Here is a 19,876-nt window from a genome sequence, read left to right as displayed (position 1 = left end):
AATGTTTTCTTGCTCTTATTTGGTTATAGGATCTTCGTATATCTCAGGAGGTTCACCTATAGGTTCTTCTGGGTCACTGCCACCAAAGAAGAGAGAAGGGTGACTCAGTGAAGTGGAGGGGGTGTTGGGTACAAGTTTTTCGGTATTATCTCTATTCCTACGAGGCATGAAAAGATTTTTGATTTCTTTTTGTTTTTCTGATTGTACCTGCAAAACTGAAACAAATGGAATTGCAACTAACTAAAGTCTATCTTGCAGAAACGAAAATGTGGAATTGAAATGAAAGTAGGAAAGGACTAAGCTATTTTGGTGAAATCAAATTCTGAGAATGAAATACTAGACTACGTTTGCATAATTGAAATTCTATTCTACGCTTGCAGAATTGAAAGGCTAATCTATGAATGTAGGAAATGTCTAGTGTGCTTTTGTGGAAATGAAATTATAGAATGGAAATGAAATAAACTACTTAGTAGAAGGTTAGAGTAGGGAAACAGGAGAAAAGCAGCAATCACAAATACTCTGACGCTTCCCCAACAACGGCGCCAAAAATAATGGTGGGCTCTATTATAGCAGCAATAATGCTACAACTCCTCGGACTCCCTTATTTACTCTTATCAACCCGGTAGTTCGTAACAAAATTGGAAGCGATGGTGCTGTATGCACAAGTACTAGCTCTTGGTGTAGCTATCACTTGGTCAGCCGACACAAGTCTGCTAGGAGCTTAAGCTAACTTATATGAGCTCTTAGAAGAAGATTTTTAACTGATGGATGAAAGCTAACTCAAAGGAGATTGATCTACTTGGAGAAAGAATTTGGAAAGCAGAAAGGAAACGTAAACCCTAGCAAACCCTAATTTTACCACCTAGCCCTACTGATGCGAGAAAGAGGATGCAAGCTACTAGAAGAGATGCCATTGATTTCTAGGAAGGTAAATACATGTATCTAAGCTACTTCTATAGTAACATCTCATAAAAACATCTTTTTGTATTCGTGAATAAGTTTCCAGAGTTATTATGCATGCGATTTGACTGTTTTTCGCTGTGTAGAGGTGGATTGGTGAAAATAAATGCTTGGAAGAGGTTAGGAAGGTTCAGAGAGGGCATAAGAGATCCATAACACCTTTCCATAGAGTTTCATTGAGCTTGGCTATCAAGAAACCTCATTCGCGAGCCTCTACAGGAAGTCTGCAGGGGTTCTACAGGATGTGTGTGATTTTCTATAGGATGTCTGTAATTTTCTACAGGATGATCAGAAATGAGATTTTGGAGGATGGATGGAGAGGAAAGGGTGAAGGAGTGAGTGTGGAGGTAGGATAAGGTTGGAGGTGATCCAGGATTTGGTGGATGGAGTTGAGGACAGATGTAGATGGCTGGATTTGTTGAAGGAAGACTGAAGCAATGTTGCACAAAAATTAGGGTTATGTGAGCAAATGGCAAATGTGAGTCAAGCGTTCAAAGTAGAGGGTGAAGCAGATGTTATTGATGGAGAATGGGCAGATGAGGAAGAATAATAGGTGCTCTGCAAGTGGTTTTTCCATCTGTACCAATGAAGACTTGTAAAATATGAAACCTAGCTACGTTGACCTAATCTGATCTAGCTAACAGTAAAGAGCATGAACAGAAGTGTTATTTGCAAGAAAAATATGTAATTAACTATGGAACGAAGCATTCAATAATCTGAACATGTAACCAACTTCTGCAAATGAAAACCAAACACTGATGATTGCATGGCAAGGAAAAGTTAGTGTTTTTGTGGGCAGTAAGTCCACCTTGATTCCAGCTCATGATCCCACTGAGGGAGAGGTGAAATCATAGGTGCTTGATGGCCTTTTCTGGAGATTTTCCCTGTCAATATCCTACCAACTTAATTTGAACATCAAAAGCGACCTTTCTAATCATCAACAGTGACGTAGTTTATCAGCAAGATGTAATCCACTTAACACAAATTATTTTGCAAATTCATGAAAGACAAATAAAAATACATAAAGGAGGCCTTAGAACTCGGGTTGGGCCCAACCCCAAGAGCGGCAAGCTCCTATAAAGGACTTAGATCTGATGCCAAGTAAAACTACTTCTCATTATTCAAAAATAATCATCACAATAAAGTTATACAGCAGTAGCTACAAGAATACAAACTGAGCAAAAGGGCAGCACTATAGTGCAAATACCAAAAATTCCAAAAGTAAACTACGAAGGTTGAGGCCTTCCTACTTATACACTACGAGGGGCCTTGCAACCCTCCTAAATTCAAGGGACTCGGCTGTCCCAACTGCTAGTAAACATTCACTCTTCCCAAAGCTGCTCGGCTGCCTTTAGAACTCGTTTTGGTGGCCTGTGGAGCTCAGAGTTGAGGGTGGAGATTTTGAGGAAGGCCATTTAATGCAAGAGACAACCTCCCTATGAATCCTCACCTCAAGCTTGGCTGTCATCTCACCCATGATTGCTTGGTTTTGCTCCAAAATTTGTCAAAAAAACCTGAAATAACCACGTATTAGCCTCCTAGGTAGAGTGACCACCCTTATTCGTTCAAATAACATAAACATACTAAAAAACATGCATACTTTATGAAAAATGGATGATTGAACGAGGACAATTAGGAAAAATGAGCCCAATAAGTTACCCAATTCACGGCTCATCAATAGGTTCAACAGAAGTACATCTTATCGATTAAGCAAATGAACTAGTACCTTATGATCGAGATGATGACCTTAGTGATTAAGTTGTGGATGATCCATATAGAGACACATATAGGGAACTAACCACTATGCATGGGGAACGAGAACTACCCACAACATTAGATAAAATGACCTAATGTAGTGATAGAGATAGTGATCAAGATGAATATGATGATTTTAGGTCTAGAGGCGAACGAGCTGAAGGAGCTTTTCATGATTAATATAGAGTAATAGTGATAGTATTGGATATAGAACTAAAAAATAGATCATGTGAGTCCATCACCAATAATAGTAATAGAGCTAAGATTGTAGGTCTCTTTACCAAGAGAAAACACAAAGGCTACAGACACAGTGATAGTACCTCGATCCTTTCCATTTCGAGATAGAGAGCTAGAGTCTTACTTTAATGTTAGAGAGTGAGATCCAGTTAGTTCCACATCTGAACCATATCCAGCGGCACAATAGAGTAAGAAACAACAGTTGTAAGATGATTTGATCCACTAGTACCACTCACAGGATATCCAGTAGGTAGATTAGTAGCAAAGTAAGCATCCTAATCACCATATGCAGATCATCCAAGACGAGAACCAATCCTAGGCATTGAAACACTAAGAGAAACGACAAGAGCAGTATTAGAGTCCTATGTTTATCGAGTAGATTAAGAAAATGAGCGAGGACTAGCAACAAATAATCCAGAAACTATGTTAACACCAGAAGCAAGGGAAGATCAAGACCTAGTAGCAACACTAACCAATAAAGTAGCACCCATAGTAGAAAGAGATGGAGATGCATGGGGTGCAGTTTAAGTAGTTCCATTTCGAGATCAATACCTAGAATCAGATAAAGAACCAAGCCTAGAGATAACCCCTAGTTGACTAGTAATAATGTATTGCCATGGTCACCATTTTCTATCCCTTGCTACCACAGTACTAGCATCCCCGTCCCTATTCCTTTCTAAATCGTTGTCTAAGATGGTCCACCCAAAAACTAGCATAATAGGATGATAAACGTTCTCAACTACAATAACATAATTATAACTAGGTGGTAAGGCATAGGTTCAATAAGGTAATGTGTGAGAAGTATCCAAGAGAGTAGTTGCTTAAGAAATAGCATCGGTAAAGGAAGAAGAGCTATTAGTGAGAGTTTCTGATCCAATTAGAACCATTCTAGACCCAGATCAGGAGGCAGCATTTCTGAACTCCGTAACAACCCATATCTAGATCACATAGAAAACTGGGGAGAAAGAGTATGCTTTAAAGATAGTTGACCCATAATCTGTTCATATTGAAGCAGTAGTAATTTCCACTGAGCGAGATGCAAAGTGAATCTCGGGTGCACTTTAAACATGGGTACCTATAAGGTACAAAATGGGAGGGGAAAGACCAGATGTTGTAGGCGTCAAGTCCATTAGGTCTAATGAACACCCCTAAACCCTCGATAGCCAAAAAACAAGTTATATTAGATATACGAAAGCTACAAGAACTACTTGAAAAAAACTCACTTAGGCCACACCCTTAATTGTCAATAAAAACACAATGGAGGAGAGGATGCATAAGCATAACTCGACCACCAAGAGCGGTAATCTCATCAATGATAATAGTATACTGGTGGAGGACATGAATACTTAAGATCGAGATGCAAAGTAAGAAGTCTAACTAGTAACAAAGCAAGCATAAACAGAGGTGGAGGCTAGTGCATAAATTTTGATTTGAGATTGATAATCGTAGGGAGTTTCAGATACGGTCCTAGAAGATACGGAAGCAATTTCAACACCAAGAAGTGTTGTTCAATTTGGGGAAATCAGGAAAGAAGATAAACATTCAGTTATACATTAACCAAGACAAGAACATAACTAACTGTTAAACTAAAACCAAACACACGGATATACACACAGGATTTACATGGTAAAACCTTGACAGGGTGTCAACAAAACATCCATATAACTGTTATTTCGGTATAAAACTAACTAGTTACATTTTTAAAAAAAATTACTTAATTCATTGTCAAACTTCCAACAAGAAGATCAATATCTTTATCTAGTTGCTCGAGCAAATTCAATTTGAGTGCAAGATCCCTTCCAGTTGTTATAGAGCTAGATCCTGTGCAGAGAGAGCATCTGAATGAGTAGTTACCTCATGGTTATGCCTATCCCCATTTAGAGAACAACCAGTAACAGGGGCAGTTGCATTATTATATTCAGTTGTGAAAGGACCAGAACTGAAACTATATATACATCAAGGACTTGATTCACCAACAAATGATCTTGCATCTTTAGGTAATAATATGTCTATGCATACAGTGGAAACAAAGACAGAAGTAGGAGCATTGGTTCCATTATATGAATGATGGACCCGATCCTACAAACACTTATGGGTAGCAGATATCACGTCCCTGTCCAATCTGCCAAGAGAGGCCCCCATAAACAATCGTTCGTCCACAAAAGTAACCCATGTGGGGTAGCAGGTGTGGTCCAAAAAAGTAACTGGTTGTGCAACCCCTTATAATAAGTCTAAAATGATGGGAGTATATAACAACAATAGACTAAAAACAAAGGTCGTGTGAAGGAAGTACTACTGACTAGCCTGTCTTGGTGGTCACCAAGAGTTTGGGTGGGGATTAATGAGGAATACATATGATGGTGGATATATGGTGGGGCATGTAGGTGTGTCCCAGAAGTAGTTGAAATCAAATGGAGACAGAGAAAATTGGCCGTGGGTTCAATATTTGTTTTGTCCTATCATGATGAAATGGGCTCCGCATGAAACATGGGTCTCACTGAAATGACAAGTGGTGATGATTGTTCAACTTACCAAGCTTCACTTGTTAGTTTTTCAAGTGGAATACTTACCTTTAGATTATTTATAGCTTTTTCCTCAATTGGTTCGACGAAGACATAGATTCTTTTATAGCTTGATAGGATATTTAGTAACAACTAAGAAGACAACATTATGAAATATCTAAGAAAGTAATACTAGTATATAAGTAAGTAATAACAAGATGAGTGGCAATGTCTAGAAGCATAGCTACTCTTTTTTATCTGTAACTAGATCTGATCTAGAAGTGGAGGTCAAGTAAGATCTATTCTTTCTTCCTGATAGTTTCTTTGTATTGTTAGATTTTAAGCTTCTATGGAGGTTTCTTGTAGCTTTATGACCCGGATTATCCACACTTTCTTGTTTATTCTGCCAATGTTTCAAACCCCAAAGGGGGTCCATCATGAGGAAAAAACAGAAAGAATATGAATGAGAAATTATTGAGAGAAGAGAGCAAGCAACCTGGATATAAATAAATTATGAACCCTAATTTTATATAATGGCCGACACATGTTTTCAAAAATTAATGATAATAATTTTATTTTAATTTTATTTAAACAAATCTTAATTCTTTTTATTTAATTAATTCTTTACATTTAATTAATTAAATTAATTTATCTAAAACCGAGGAACTGATCGATAATTCTCGGATTCACGGCACGATGAACCCTAGCTCTGCCGCATCCATGCCCTCGGCCGCCGTCAGGTCTTTGCGCATTCCTGCAACAGATGGGTTCGAGAGTTTCAGGCGAGGGATAAGGAGCTTTCTCCCCTATGCAGGTTCGCAAAAGAGCCACACCATGAATGCCAGCGCCGCAGAAACGAAGGTGTATGCAGATCTCTTTGCCGCGAAATCTAGGATAGTAGGGCCTCGACCCCCTGCTTCCACAACGAGCTTCTATGGCCCTCTTCAGAATGACGGCGCAGTGGCCAAGGATGACCATGCAGAACCCTTAAGCTATCTGAAACGCAGTCTCTGTTTCATACCGGAATCAGATCTGCCAGATCTAATAATACAGAAAGCAAAAGATCCCGTGTTGTGGCCAGATCCAGAGCTTTGCATGGGGTCAAAGCCCTTATCTGAATCCCTTCAGATCCAGATAACGCAGCCTGCAGGCAGGACCATCATGCATTGGGTTCGCCCTTCAGACCTGGTGCAGGACCTCATTCTAGATTTAGAGAGCAGAATAGGGATCCCTTCTAGCCTTCTGAGGCTTATCTTTCAAGGTATACAACTTGAAAACCCTCTACCCCTCTCTGCGTATAGCATATCCAGGAACAGCTCGGTGGTGGCTACCCTTGGTTTGAGAGGAGGTGCTGCGGGACAATCTTCTTCCACGAAGCCTTTCTCATACAAGGACGTAGTCCACTCTGAGATCCCCAAATCCCCGGAAGCCCTCAAATCTAAGGACTTCTTGGTTGAAAAAGCTGAAGAAGTTCCCTCGGTTGAACTCATGCATGAAGAGTTGGCTTCCCAGCATCAAGATTTTGCAGAAAGAGCCATCATTTGCAGATTTAATGGTCTGTGGCCTCGATCTCAGGATCTCTATGCATGGATCCATGCAAACTGGACACATCATTGTAAGATCTTTTTTTGCTCGAAGGGTTATTTCATTGTTCTCTTTGATAACATTAAGCACTCTGAAAAGGCTTTAGAAGAGGGTCCTTGGTTCATGGGAACTTCAGGGATTTTTTTGACTCCCTGGTTCCCAGATTTTGATCCAGCCACGGCGGTCATTACCAAGACACCGGTATGGATTCGGCTTCCAAACTTACCTGCTCATCTATGGAATACTCGTGTCTTCAAAGCTATCGGAGACACATTGGGCAGCTTCATCCATCGAGATCTGTGGCGGCAATCCAAAGGTCTCTACTCATTTGCTAGAGTGTGTGTGGAGTTAGACCTGAGCAAAGGTCTTCCAGAACAAATCAATCTCAAGATAAATGACTTTGTCTGGACCCAAACGCTGGATTACGAGAACACTGCATTTTGGTGTAGACATTGCCAACAATCTGGGCATTTGCAGAATACTTGTCCATCTCGCCCGGCAAAAAAGAACAAGGCCAACGAATCCAAGCCCAAGTCTAAACGATGGGCTCCATGCTCTCCCCCTCCAGTCAGGGATTCTGCTTCCTCCAGTTCTGAAGATGAAGATAGCGATGAAGAATTGTTTCAGGCCCCTCACTCTGTGGCCCCTTCCACCGCTGGCCGGGAACCTTCTCCTGATACAGCTATTGCTCAGAAACGTGTCCATTTGTCCTCTTCCTCGGACTCAGAAAAGGATAGCCCCCCCGTGGAGGACCCCAATCTGCAAGTTGTAATCGCCCATCCACCCCAAAGTGGATGGGTTGAAGTTAAAAAAAGGAAAGGGAAAAAGCTTCGTGTTGAAACCCCTACTCTTTTAGGATAGCACTCATTGCTTCTCATGCTTTAGTGTCTAGTTGTAGCTCCCTGCTTGCCCCACTCTTTTCCCGGAACCGAGGTTGATAGTCCTATCGTTTCCGGTTGCCGGTTTCTTGCTTCTCTGGAATGTATATGCTTGTACAATATTTTACTCCTTAATAGAACTAGTCTTAACGAGAAAAAAAAAAATTAAATTAATTTATCTATTAATTTTATTATTAATAAATTGGTTAGTTAAATCGCTGGAGTAAATAAATTAAGGTTGGATTATTTATATAAGGTTATGCGAGCATTAATTCCCATATCTCCTTCTCTTTCCTCACAAGTATGGATCCCACTTTCAAATAAACGAACAAAAAATTATAAGGTTTATCCATAACCTTATATAAAGACCCATTACAACGAAGTGTTTTTTTATATAAAATACCCCATCTCCAATGCTTTTCTGCATCAGATTCAATAGAATCGAACTTCTTGCCCCAACCTATTATGTTCGGAGTCTGGAAGAAGGCACGAGAGTGAAGTCGATCAGGCTTTACAGAATAGACCTTTGACAAGATTTTTTGATCACTAATATTACTTGTATAATAGAAACCTTTGACCCTTTCAACCTAGTATCAATCAGCAGAACAATACCTCTTAGTCTTGGTTCCACACTACCTTCAACCATTAGCATAGGGAAGTTTAACTTGAGCTTAGATCATTTCTTTGCTAGCTGAATGGTTTCTGGACTAAATGGTTTGTGGACTATTTTTCTCCATCAAAATAGATAGGAGAGGAGAGGTTGAATGGACCGACGTCAGATTGATAGGAGATGAGACATAGTTATTCCAACCTACCCCGACCAGGTGGATGGACGGAATTCTTTGATGAGAAATCACCTCATAGGCTCTCAATAATCCACTTACCTAGAGAGAATTGACTTTAAGATCACAGGATAGATGATTCTTGACCTACGCTAACCACTTGGTTTAGAGCTCTACACTCGCTTTTCAAAGACTTTGAGTCATTCCATTATGAAATCAACATGGCTAGTCTTGATTGCTTTATCATATGACAGGTGGGCAATGGAGGTTTTATTTAATAGTAGCCAAACACTTTTAGTCACATGCATGGTCCTGTGGTATTGTACCCATATGGGGTTTACCTTTACCTACTTATATCTTTAACTGGTGTTTCACTATGCTAGATTACTTTAAATTATGGAACATCTTAAAGGCCCGTTGGGAAGGATTTATTTGATGGGTGGAAGAGTGGATCGATGGCCATAATTTAGTAGCTGACATATGATAGCGTGGGTGGATCTTGACATTTCAGAGATCTTTTACTCCTAGATGGATATGTATTTGTAGATCTAATTATCAAAATCATATTATGTGACAGGAAGTGCTTCATACTATAGGAGGGATATTATTTGGTGGATTCGTGTTTGTACATCTTTGGGGAGCCTAATTTTGATAAACGGGACAACTTTTTCATTGCTAGTATAGATATTGTTGATGCCCACACCCACATAGATTATCTGTTCACACTCGTCTTACTTTGGAGGGACTTTTATTAGACCCTTCAAGTACTATCGAAAACCTACGATGATGGGATGGAGTACCAATCCTTCAGTATAAAAAAAATAACACTGGGAGGAGAGTCTTTACAAAACTTATCTTGGATGGACAGGCTCCATTTGGTGAGGTATTCCAAGTAGGCCCTATAGAATTGGATCTTTGGAGGTGCTGCTAGAATATAATAGAAAAAGAGGAAAACCCTGAATTATTTAATTGTTTGATTATTTAATAGCCATATGAATTTGAATCACTCCATTATACCTTACCTTTGAAAGACTATAAACTTGCCTGAAAGGAAAGGAATGACTTTCTATGGACAGAACTAGCGACATTCCTTACAACAGAATTAAAAGACCAAGTAAGATTAGTACAAGATCTTATTGGAATTTATGTCAGCGGGGAGGAGAGGAGAGAGGTTATCGAGGATGGATTGGATCATGGAAATTGGCAATCATGATACCTTACCGCCTTATACCACCTTCGAGACACACTTTCTATTTACAGTTGCCCCTAGTCACATGCTAATAAGGGAGGGAATCTTGAAGACTAGGAGAAGTGCCAGATCAGATCAGATGATGTGGGAATTGAAAGAAATGCTCTTAGTCATACACTTGTGCTAATAGAATGTCATTTTTTAACAACCAATATGGGCACCTAGACACATGATAACCACATGTTCTAGTATAAGAAACACCCCTTATCAAATTATTTTTTGAATTCACTAGAATCAAACTTGTTTCCCCTGGAGCTTGAGGAGCACAAAATCAATCCTTGAACAAGCAAGTTGATCTGGATTCAAAACATATACCTTATATGATTTTTTTCATTTTTGTTATTATGTATATAATATGAGAGAGATATTTTTAATTTTACATGACTTACTGTATAATGCAACCAAGCTAGGAAGGATACCTTCTTCTTTCACCAAACTTGAACTTCATGAAATGGAGTACCGCCCGACAACCATTAAGTCATGAATATGAATCAGGATCGAAATTGGATGTACCTTTATTTTATTACTCTTACTCTTACTTCTACCCCTACCCTACCCCTACTCATATTCTATGGATGGAAGGGAAGAAGAGTTTCATCACTACTGCACCAGATATTTCATTTTTCAGGTCGGGTGGGATTAGACACCTTACCTTTCTATTAATACAGCCTCAGACTAAAAATTTAACACTACATCAGCCAATAATACCCCACATAGGGACGTAGGTTCTGATCTTTCTAGTTTACCTACACAAACGTCTTAGACCTTGAGGGAGCCCAGGAACTGGAATCACAAAGTGTTCAGGACAAGTTGAGCCTTCCTTATAAGCAGAAGCCATGGATGGAATTGGTTCATCACTAGATCGTTGGATCAGAATGTGGAATAAACATGGCATTGATAATCACTTCATGAGAAGACCTTTGAAGTACTCGGTTAATGGCATGGATAAACATACCCCGGGAAAGAATGAGACCCATAAGATCCAGACCTATAGGAGACAGGATTACAATACATTCTCTTGTTCAGACCATATACTTACCTGAATTATATTCTATCTACCATACGACATTAGGTCATACAAGCTTTAGGAGGAACTCCTAGAATAGAATAGAAGGATTTTCTTTAATCATTGGATCGAAATCAAAATGAAGAGAAGAAAGAGCCCTTACCACCTTGGAGGGAGAACCCTTATATATCCCTGCCATAGCTCTTAAAAGCCAACCCTTCTAGTGGGAGTAAAACCTAAGTAGTCTAGAAAGCCAACCTTATCCATGCATGATTAGCCATCTGTTTAAGCCCCACTACCTACAACTTCCACCCATGGGCTCGAGCGAGAGACTCTCAGCTCTCCAATTAATGTGTCTAAGGCGTAAAGTCTAATCCTCGGTGAGTGGTCTTCCTTCTTGGTAGTTGGGGGGCTTTCTAGTAACCCTCATCTCGCTACCTTTTTCCTTGGAAAGAACCTTTGAACCTATGCATCAGACCTACTACCTTTTCTGTGTGGAAATATAGCCTTGGAAACAACCTCTGACTTAACACCCTCCTACCCACTTCCTACCCTCTCCATCTGAAAGAAGTAAGTTCAACATAGTAGAATGAGTTCACCATCCACATTCAGTTAGCTCATTTCCCCTAGAACATGACCTCAATGAGCTTTCAGTGGTTAGCTTCTAGTCAGTATGATTTATGTCGTTATGATGTGCGCACGATGTCTGTATTTTGTGCACTTTTGGGTTTCCATATTCAGTTCACATTACCCATTATCCTTTCACTTTACAATACACATACAGAGTGCCTATAGATAAACAACCCAAAATGAATAACACTTTCACTTACAGAGTGGATAATAGCCATTTTCTTTGGTGAGGCCCAAAAAAGAAAGGATTAACTTATGATATTTTTGGATAACTTTGGTTTGGGTGAGAACCACGTAAAAACAACCCATGTATTGGGAAAAGGCGGTCACCAAACGACGTGCAACAAATAGATTGATTTCTAATTTGGAGGGACGTGGGTAAATAAAAATAAAAGAAAAGAAATAGATAAGCTTATATATAATTCATGATGTTAAGGCACCTAAAGAAATCTTATTTCATGTGGGCTTATGGCATCTTAAACAACACCATTTGGAGAAGGCACAAAGTAGTTGGCTTGGAACAGATTCTCAAAACATTCAAGGTCACCATTTCTTTTACCAATAAACTCAGTTTGATTTTGTCGGAGGCACCCCTCTCATCAAGGATAATCAAATTCATTTCTTTATTACTCACATGGAATTTCATTAAACTTCTCTATGCTTGATTTGGTGGCATTGATTCGATTGCTTTGACTTTATGACTTAAGCATCAAAAATGCCATGGGGGTGATTATTTTATGGCCCCCAATCTCATAGGTGTGGGAGTTTGCATCAGTTCACATTGGATAAGGATATTTTAGGAATGCCCAACCCTTATAGAAATGGACGAGGAGAAAATAACTACTGTTGTTAATCAATACAATGGGATGCCTTTATTATTTGTTGTGATTCAAAGAGACAATACACTACAATTTGTTAGAAAATTATATATTATATAGCAATGGAACACATAAAATATATTGCAAAAATATAAACAAAGAAAACACATAAAACAAGAGAGACACAAATATGCATGGCTCACGCAATTTGGGCTATGTCCACGAAGAAACAGCGAGTCCTTCCTTTTATATTATCCAGCAAATTGAAGAGATACAACCTACAACCGATCCTTTGTAATTCCCTCTTCTCTCTCACTGAATCTTCTCTCTCTCTTTGTCACTCAGAATACAGATATGCATAAACACAATACAATTCCCTCATATATAGTGAGGGGTTTCCTTCTAGGGAAAAATCCCTAAATTAAACATAACTTCTACCATTAGATCTCCGCCTAATGAGCGACACAGATTGACTCTGAAATTACAATAGTTTACAAGGAAATTTTACATCTATTTTTAGCTTTAGGGGCTGTTGTCCCCCCCTGGACGCCCCTTGTAGTGCAAATATTACAGGAGGCGTTGCCTCCACATTACGAACTGGGGTCCAATGAGGTGATACCTTTCGATAAAGAAGATATTCAGGCTCCATACCCAACACAATTTATTTCATTAGTTGATATAGATTGTTATGATACTCTATGAAGTAAGGGGGTAAAACTATGCTTCAATTAGGTTAGTATTCAATGCGAGCAATGTTTGGTACTCCAAGTTTTGATCCTAGTGTTGATCCGAGTATGCCAAGGTAGGTTCAATCCTATGGGTATTTTGGCACTCGTTTCTTTTTGTTTTTTTATTTAGACTTGAATCCATTAATTTCTCGAGGGTACATTCTCATGTCACAACAAATGCAAGCTGAAATCTAAGCTCCCCATCGAGCAAAGGATAATATTGTGTCCCCATCAAGAGCTAATATAGAAGCCCCATCAACGGACTACCTCTCACTCCCAATATTGGGGCATAAGAATATACCATCACAATAAAATACAATCTCATGGACCCTTTGATGGATTAATGGATTATTTCTTTTTTTTTTCACCTTACTAGAAGCAACATTTACCTAAGGGATTCTAGTAATAAATTAAGGAAACATCCTCTTAGAAAGTTTAAACCTTCTCTCTTACATTCTAAATCATAGATGAAAAGACATGGAATATGGCTCAGGTGACCATGGTTTTGCTCGAACCGTAGCACACAATACTTAGCCAAGAAATTCATCTATATGCTGCGAAAATTAACAGAATCAAAGGAATTAACAATGACCATTGTTAACATACCTGAAAAAGAGTTTTTGATGCTTGAAACTCTTAGACATAGCCTATAACATCAGAGGTTGCAGAGCTCGGCTCATGAGGGATGTAGTTTCAAATGAGCGATTGAGCGACAGATGGGGTAGGGTTCAGTTACCCTAACCTCCCAAGGTTTAAAAACCACCGTTAGATAAAGAACCATATCATCCATGGTGGGAATGACTCCATTGTACTCACTCGATGACTCGCAACTGCGGGTGGAAACAATTCCAAAAGCTTCTATACGAATCCTAGCATATTGAATGATCTGGTTAAGGGTTAATGTTCATATGTATAAAGTATACACCTTTTCCAAGATCTATGTTTTATTATTATTATTATTATTATTATTATTATTATTATTATCCAATTTTAAGGTCATGACCAAGCTATACACAAAATTGGTGTATGAGACCCCGCTGTTTATGGGATAATGGACCCACCTCCACTCATTGATTCAAGTGTTAAGTCTACAAATGCATACATACTCGACCGCCCTCCAATTTATAAGTTCCACATTGAAAACTTTATTAAATAATTCCATTAATGAAATTTGCTTCGAAATTATTGTAGCGAGGTGGGGCTACATATTTATGGTCAAGTAAATTTATTTTGTTTTGTTTTATTTGCAAGGTGTAATTTCTTCTACTTTTGGTTTTAGTATGTTACATATATAAACACTTGTTTTGGAATAGATTTTATTGTACTAAAGAAATTAATTCATTTGTTATATATTTTTATAATTTAATAAATTAAAATAAATTAGATAAATCAAATAAATTATTATTATTATTATTATTATTAAAATAATAAATAATCCAAAGGGTTAGCTCAACCGGTAGAGTTTTCATTGCTAAGTACCTTGCTACTCGACACCCTTAAGGTTACGCCTTTATATTCATATTTAAAAAAATAGATTTATAGTAATGAATATAGTCAAAATTATTTTGAGGTAAAAGGATAACTAACATAAACATACCAAATCTTAACTAAATTATTAAAAAAATATTTCGATTAATATTGATATTGTTGAAATCATTAGGTAAAAATCACATAGAAAACTTGTTCTCATGCATTTCAAACCATCTAGTCTTACTCATTTTCACGACAAGATCAAAAACATATCATGACATAAGATTAAATATACGAAGATAGATGCTTTCTAGGCATTAGAATAAAACAACTAGTTTTGATTAAAAAATTATCAAAGTAAAAAATAGTAGTAAATAATGAATTAAATTAATATTAAAATTATTAGTATTATTATTTTAATAAAATGGAAGATCGAATAAGGTTGAAAAATATTTATTTTAAACAATAAACAAAATAAATAATAAAAATTGAAATTAAATGAATGAATGAATATATATATATATATATATATAATGATGGTGGTGGTGATGATGATTAACGCCTAACTGATCTCAAGAAAAGAGAAGAAAGCTAAGTGTGATTCTTCAAAATCTTGTTTTCATGATCAAAGAGAAGGGAAAGAAATGTGCCAAGATCCCTCTAGTTGGATTGACTTAATAAGTCAAGAAGACGAGAAGTGTGGTAGATGTTAGGGAATTGAGAGTGGATGTGAGTAATAGGTGGGAAGTCTAAAAGGTGGTGCTTTTCATCTTCCACCTTCTTAGTATCACACATATGACAGATTCCATCGTTTCATGGAGTCTTGGGTGGTAAGAGGTGGGTAGTCTAAAAGGAAGCGTTTTTCATCTTCCACCTTCTTAGTATCACAAATCTCACACATTCTATCCTTCTAGAGAGCCTTGGGAGTAGACCACCACTAGGTTTCACTTCAAATTAATCAAAAGAGAGGTGTTATACAAAAAAGTAAAATGGGAGCCTTGGGAGTATACCACCACTAGGTTTCACTTTGAATTAATCAAAAAGAGGTGTTATACAGAAAAGTAAAACTAAATAATACTGTCAAATTTAATACTAAATATTTTAAATATGTATTACATTAATATTTGAAGAGAAATTATATTTCCTTTTTAAATAAAAGTGAAAAAATAAAAATATCTTGGAAAAATGAGTGATTTTAGTGTAATAAATAAATTTTGTTATTTGATAAATTTAATAAATATAAAAAACGATTTTATTAAAAATAATAATAAAATTTGGTAAATATAATTTTCAATTCTTTTTAATAATATTAAAAAATTTAAAAAACTTGTATTATATAACTTGGACATTATATTTTAAAATAAAAATATGTATTACAAAATTAATATTCTTGATTTTTTAAATTAAAATTAAAGACATTTATAAGTATAGTTTTAATTATATTTCAAATAGTTTAGCTTCATTTTCTTTTCAAGTTTAATAAATGAAAAATTGTTCAAAGTAAATGACAATGATGACCATCACTATTATTGGAGTCCCATGCTACAACCAAGTATAAGGAGATGGGTAAGTATGTCAAGTCTCCAATAAAATAATAATAATAAAAAAAAAATTAATGTCTACCCCCAAAAAATGAAAATAACCATATAGATAAAAAAAAAACTACAATCCAATTCAATACAAAGAATCAAAAACCTTGCTCCAAAATATTTTAGTATTTATTTAAATTAAAGTCTTGTAAATTAAATCTTTAAAAGAAAAATCATATATTATGAGTATATTAAAATCTTTAACACCATAAATATTTCCATGTAAAAGTTGTAATATTCGAAAATATTAATTTGATATAGTTTTAATATAAATTTTTTTATCATGTCGGATAAAAAACATCATTAAATTTAATATTAATGTTATATTAAATATTAACAACATTATCCTCATCGTGATGATGAACTTAGATCTAGTTTCAAAACGCATCGACCCATGATAGAGCCAGAGTTAGATGGATTTCAGCTGCTATAATTTGGTCAAATGTGTTCTGTTAAGGTATTTTGTGGTCAAAGGTCACCCGTTCGTAACTCCACTACCAAAAACCCAACAATACTAAGTGCTAGTATGAGCTTAAATGCCCTTGAGGCGCACCTACCAAAAACAAAAAACTATTATATAATTTCAAATTAATTTCACATATTCAAAACAATATTTTTCATAAGGTGTAGGCTAAATAATAGAATAAATGACTCTTTGCCCTGAGTCCGACAAGATTGTAATTTCTTGTTCTTTCAAATATATTTTTTAATGCATAATTGGTTTCAACACCTTGAAAAACACATGTAACACTCGATCTTAGCAAATTAAATAACTAAAACTTATAAATTTTAAAAATATATATTAGATTTTGAACAAAATAGAAAAGAAAAATGTTTAGAAAAAGTCCATTTCATTTATGGAGTTGTCTTTAGTGCGACTTTTTGGACTTTCCGGTACCGAAATCTTGTTGAAATCTTGTTTTGTGTTATTTAAACTAGATTTTTAACTACATATTTGGATTCAACACCCTCAAAAACCCCTAGGACACTTTGCCTGTGAAGGGATTACCCATCAAGCTTGTGATTTCAATAAATTGCTGCCGGATTTTAGAGAAATTTTACCGGAAGAGCTTCCAAAAAGTTGCACTAAGGACAACTCCATATATTAGCTAGACAAAGTATTTTCCATAATTTCAAAATTCCTAAAAATACTATAAAAAAAACCATTTAATCTATTTCATAATTTCAAAAATGACAATTGCACCTATTAGTTAACCAAAGTTGTTTCAACCGTCTCAAAATTGAGAAAAACAAATCCATTCCATCTCAAAATTCCAAAAAAAAAGGGACAAAGCAAGGTTTGGTTAACCCCGACTTATGACTTTTGTAAGGGATGCCATAAATATTGACTAGTTACAAGTAGTCAAAAGCCTATATGGTGGAGTCTGATAATTAGAAGAGATGGTGTTCTTCTCTCCTGCTATTGCGAAAATTTGTAAACAGTTCAGGTTATTAACCATTGACTGAAACATAGAACTGTCGGCTCGCAACTCTGTTGTCTTCAATCTATTGTGCTTTCACGCTTGTTTTCCTCAAAATTGTGTACATTTCTTGCATTAATTCAAGTTTCTAAGAGTCTCCCTAGTTCTGCAGTATGCATAAAATCCCGATATGGAACGAATTATAAGTGATTTATGGTTTTTCCTTTTCTTGTTCAAAGTTGCCTTTCGATCAAGTTATTGAAAGTATAACATTAGTAACTATTTTGGAATATTAAGAGAGGATAGGAGGATTAGTTTATAGCATCTCTAGGAAAAATGTGAGTTATTTTATCTTCCCCACTGCATTTGTTTTGGAATTCCTTTGCTAATCTAAACAAAAACTTATGAGAACGAACGATTTTGTGTTTTCTTTACCCTGAATTGATTTTATTGACTATAACATTTGAGTTGGAATTTTGAACGTGAGCTGTGGCATGATGTTAAAACCATGTATTTCATCTTATACACTATTGAGGTTTAAAAATCTGTTTTTCAAATTTCCTAGAAATTTAGAACAAGTTAATGTGGTTTACATTTACCACAATTAGATGAACCGTATTAGCTAGTTCCAAAATGTTTTAGTAATTTAAAAATTTATGTGATGGAAGATCTCCGAATAACTCTACACAAAAAAGCCTCCATTCAAGTAGATCTATGAATAACTTTACTCACAAAAACCTTCATTCATGTTGGTTACCCATCAAACTTGTGATTTGAATGAATTCATGCCGAATTTTAGAGAAATTAACTGAAAAAGCTTCCAAAAAGTCACACTAAAGACAACTCGAAACTAAAAGAGTTGTCTTTAGTGTGAATTTTTGGAGTTTTAGGTCGAAAGAATTCTCATGAAATCTTGATTTGTGTTATTTAAAATAGTTTTTTACTGTATATATGGATTTAGCTCACTGAAAAACCCCTAGGGAACTTCTATTGTTTAGGGGTTCCCCATCAAACTTGTGATTTCAATGAATTTGCGACACATTTAAGAGAAATTAGTCCAGAATAATCAACTGTAAAAGCTTCCAAAAATTCACACTAAAGACCACTCAAAACTAGATGAGTTGTCTTTAATTCGATTGTTTGGAATTTCTGATGCTGGAATCTCGTGGAAAAATTTGTTGTGAAATCTTCATTTATGTTATTTAAACTACTTTTTTTATTGTATATATGGACTAGCACCCTCGAAAACCCCTACGGCACATCTATTGTGTAGGGTTTAACCATCAAACTTGTGGTTTCATTGAATTCATGCCGGATTTTAGAGAATATAGACCAGAATAATCCACCAAAAATGCTTCCAAAAAGTTGCACTAAAGACAACCAGAAACTAAAGGAGTTGTCTTTAATGTGACTTTTCGGAGTTTCTGGTGCGAGAATCTAGTGGTAAAATATGTGGTGAAATCTTGATTTGCTTTATTTAAACTAGTTTTTTTACAATATATATGGATTCAGCATCGTGAAAAACACCAAGGGAACATTTATTGTGAAGGGGTTATGCTTCAAACTTGTGATTTCAATGAATTCATGCCGGATTTTAGAGAAGTTAGACAAGAATAATCCACTAGAAAAGCTTCCAAAAAGTCGCACTAAAGACACCTTGAAACTAATGGAGTTTTATTTAGTGCGACTTTTCAGAGTTTTTGGTGCCAAAATCAGATGGTAAAATTTGTGATGAAACCTTAATTTGTATTATTTAAACTAATTTTTTTACTTTATATATGGATTCAATACTATGACAAAACCCCTAGGGCACTTCTATTATTTTGGGGTTACCCATCAAACTTGTGATTTCAATGAATTCCTGTCAAATTTTTGAGAAATTAGACTCAAATAATCCACCAGAAAAGCTTCGAAAAAGTCACATTAGAGTTAACTTGTAACTAAAGGAGTTGTCTTTAGTGTGACTTTTTGGAGTTTCCGATGTCAGAATCTAGTGGAAAAGTTTGTGGTGAAATCTTGATTTGTGTAATTTAAACTGGTTTTTTAACTTTATATATGGATTCAACGCCGTGAAAAACCCTTTGGGCACTTCTGTTATGCAGGGGTTATGCGTCAAACTTGTGATTTCAATGAATTCTCGCCTAGTTTTAGAGAAATTAGACGAGAATAATCCACTAGAAAAGCTTCCAAGAAGTCACACTAAAAACAACTCGAAACTAAAGGAGATTTCTTTAGTGCGACCTTTTTTGTATTTTCTTGTGCTAGAAT

Source organism: Pinus tabuliformis, chromosome 2_2 (assembly GCF_031772625.1).
Source record: "Pinus tabuliformis cultivar Carrire ecotype Pingquan chromosome 2_2, CPIR1, whole genome shotgun sequence".
NCBI classification, from domain to species: domain Eukaryota; kingdom Viridiplantae; phylum Streptophyta; class Pinopsida; order Pinales; family Pinaceae; genus Pinus; species Pinus tabuliformis.
The sequence above is the reverse complement of the archived record's forward strand: the minus strand, read 5'-3'. Positions refer to the sequence as shown.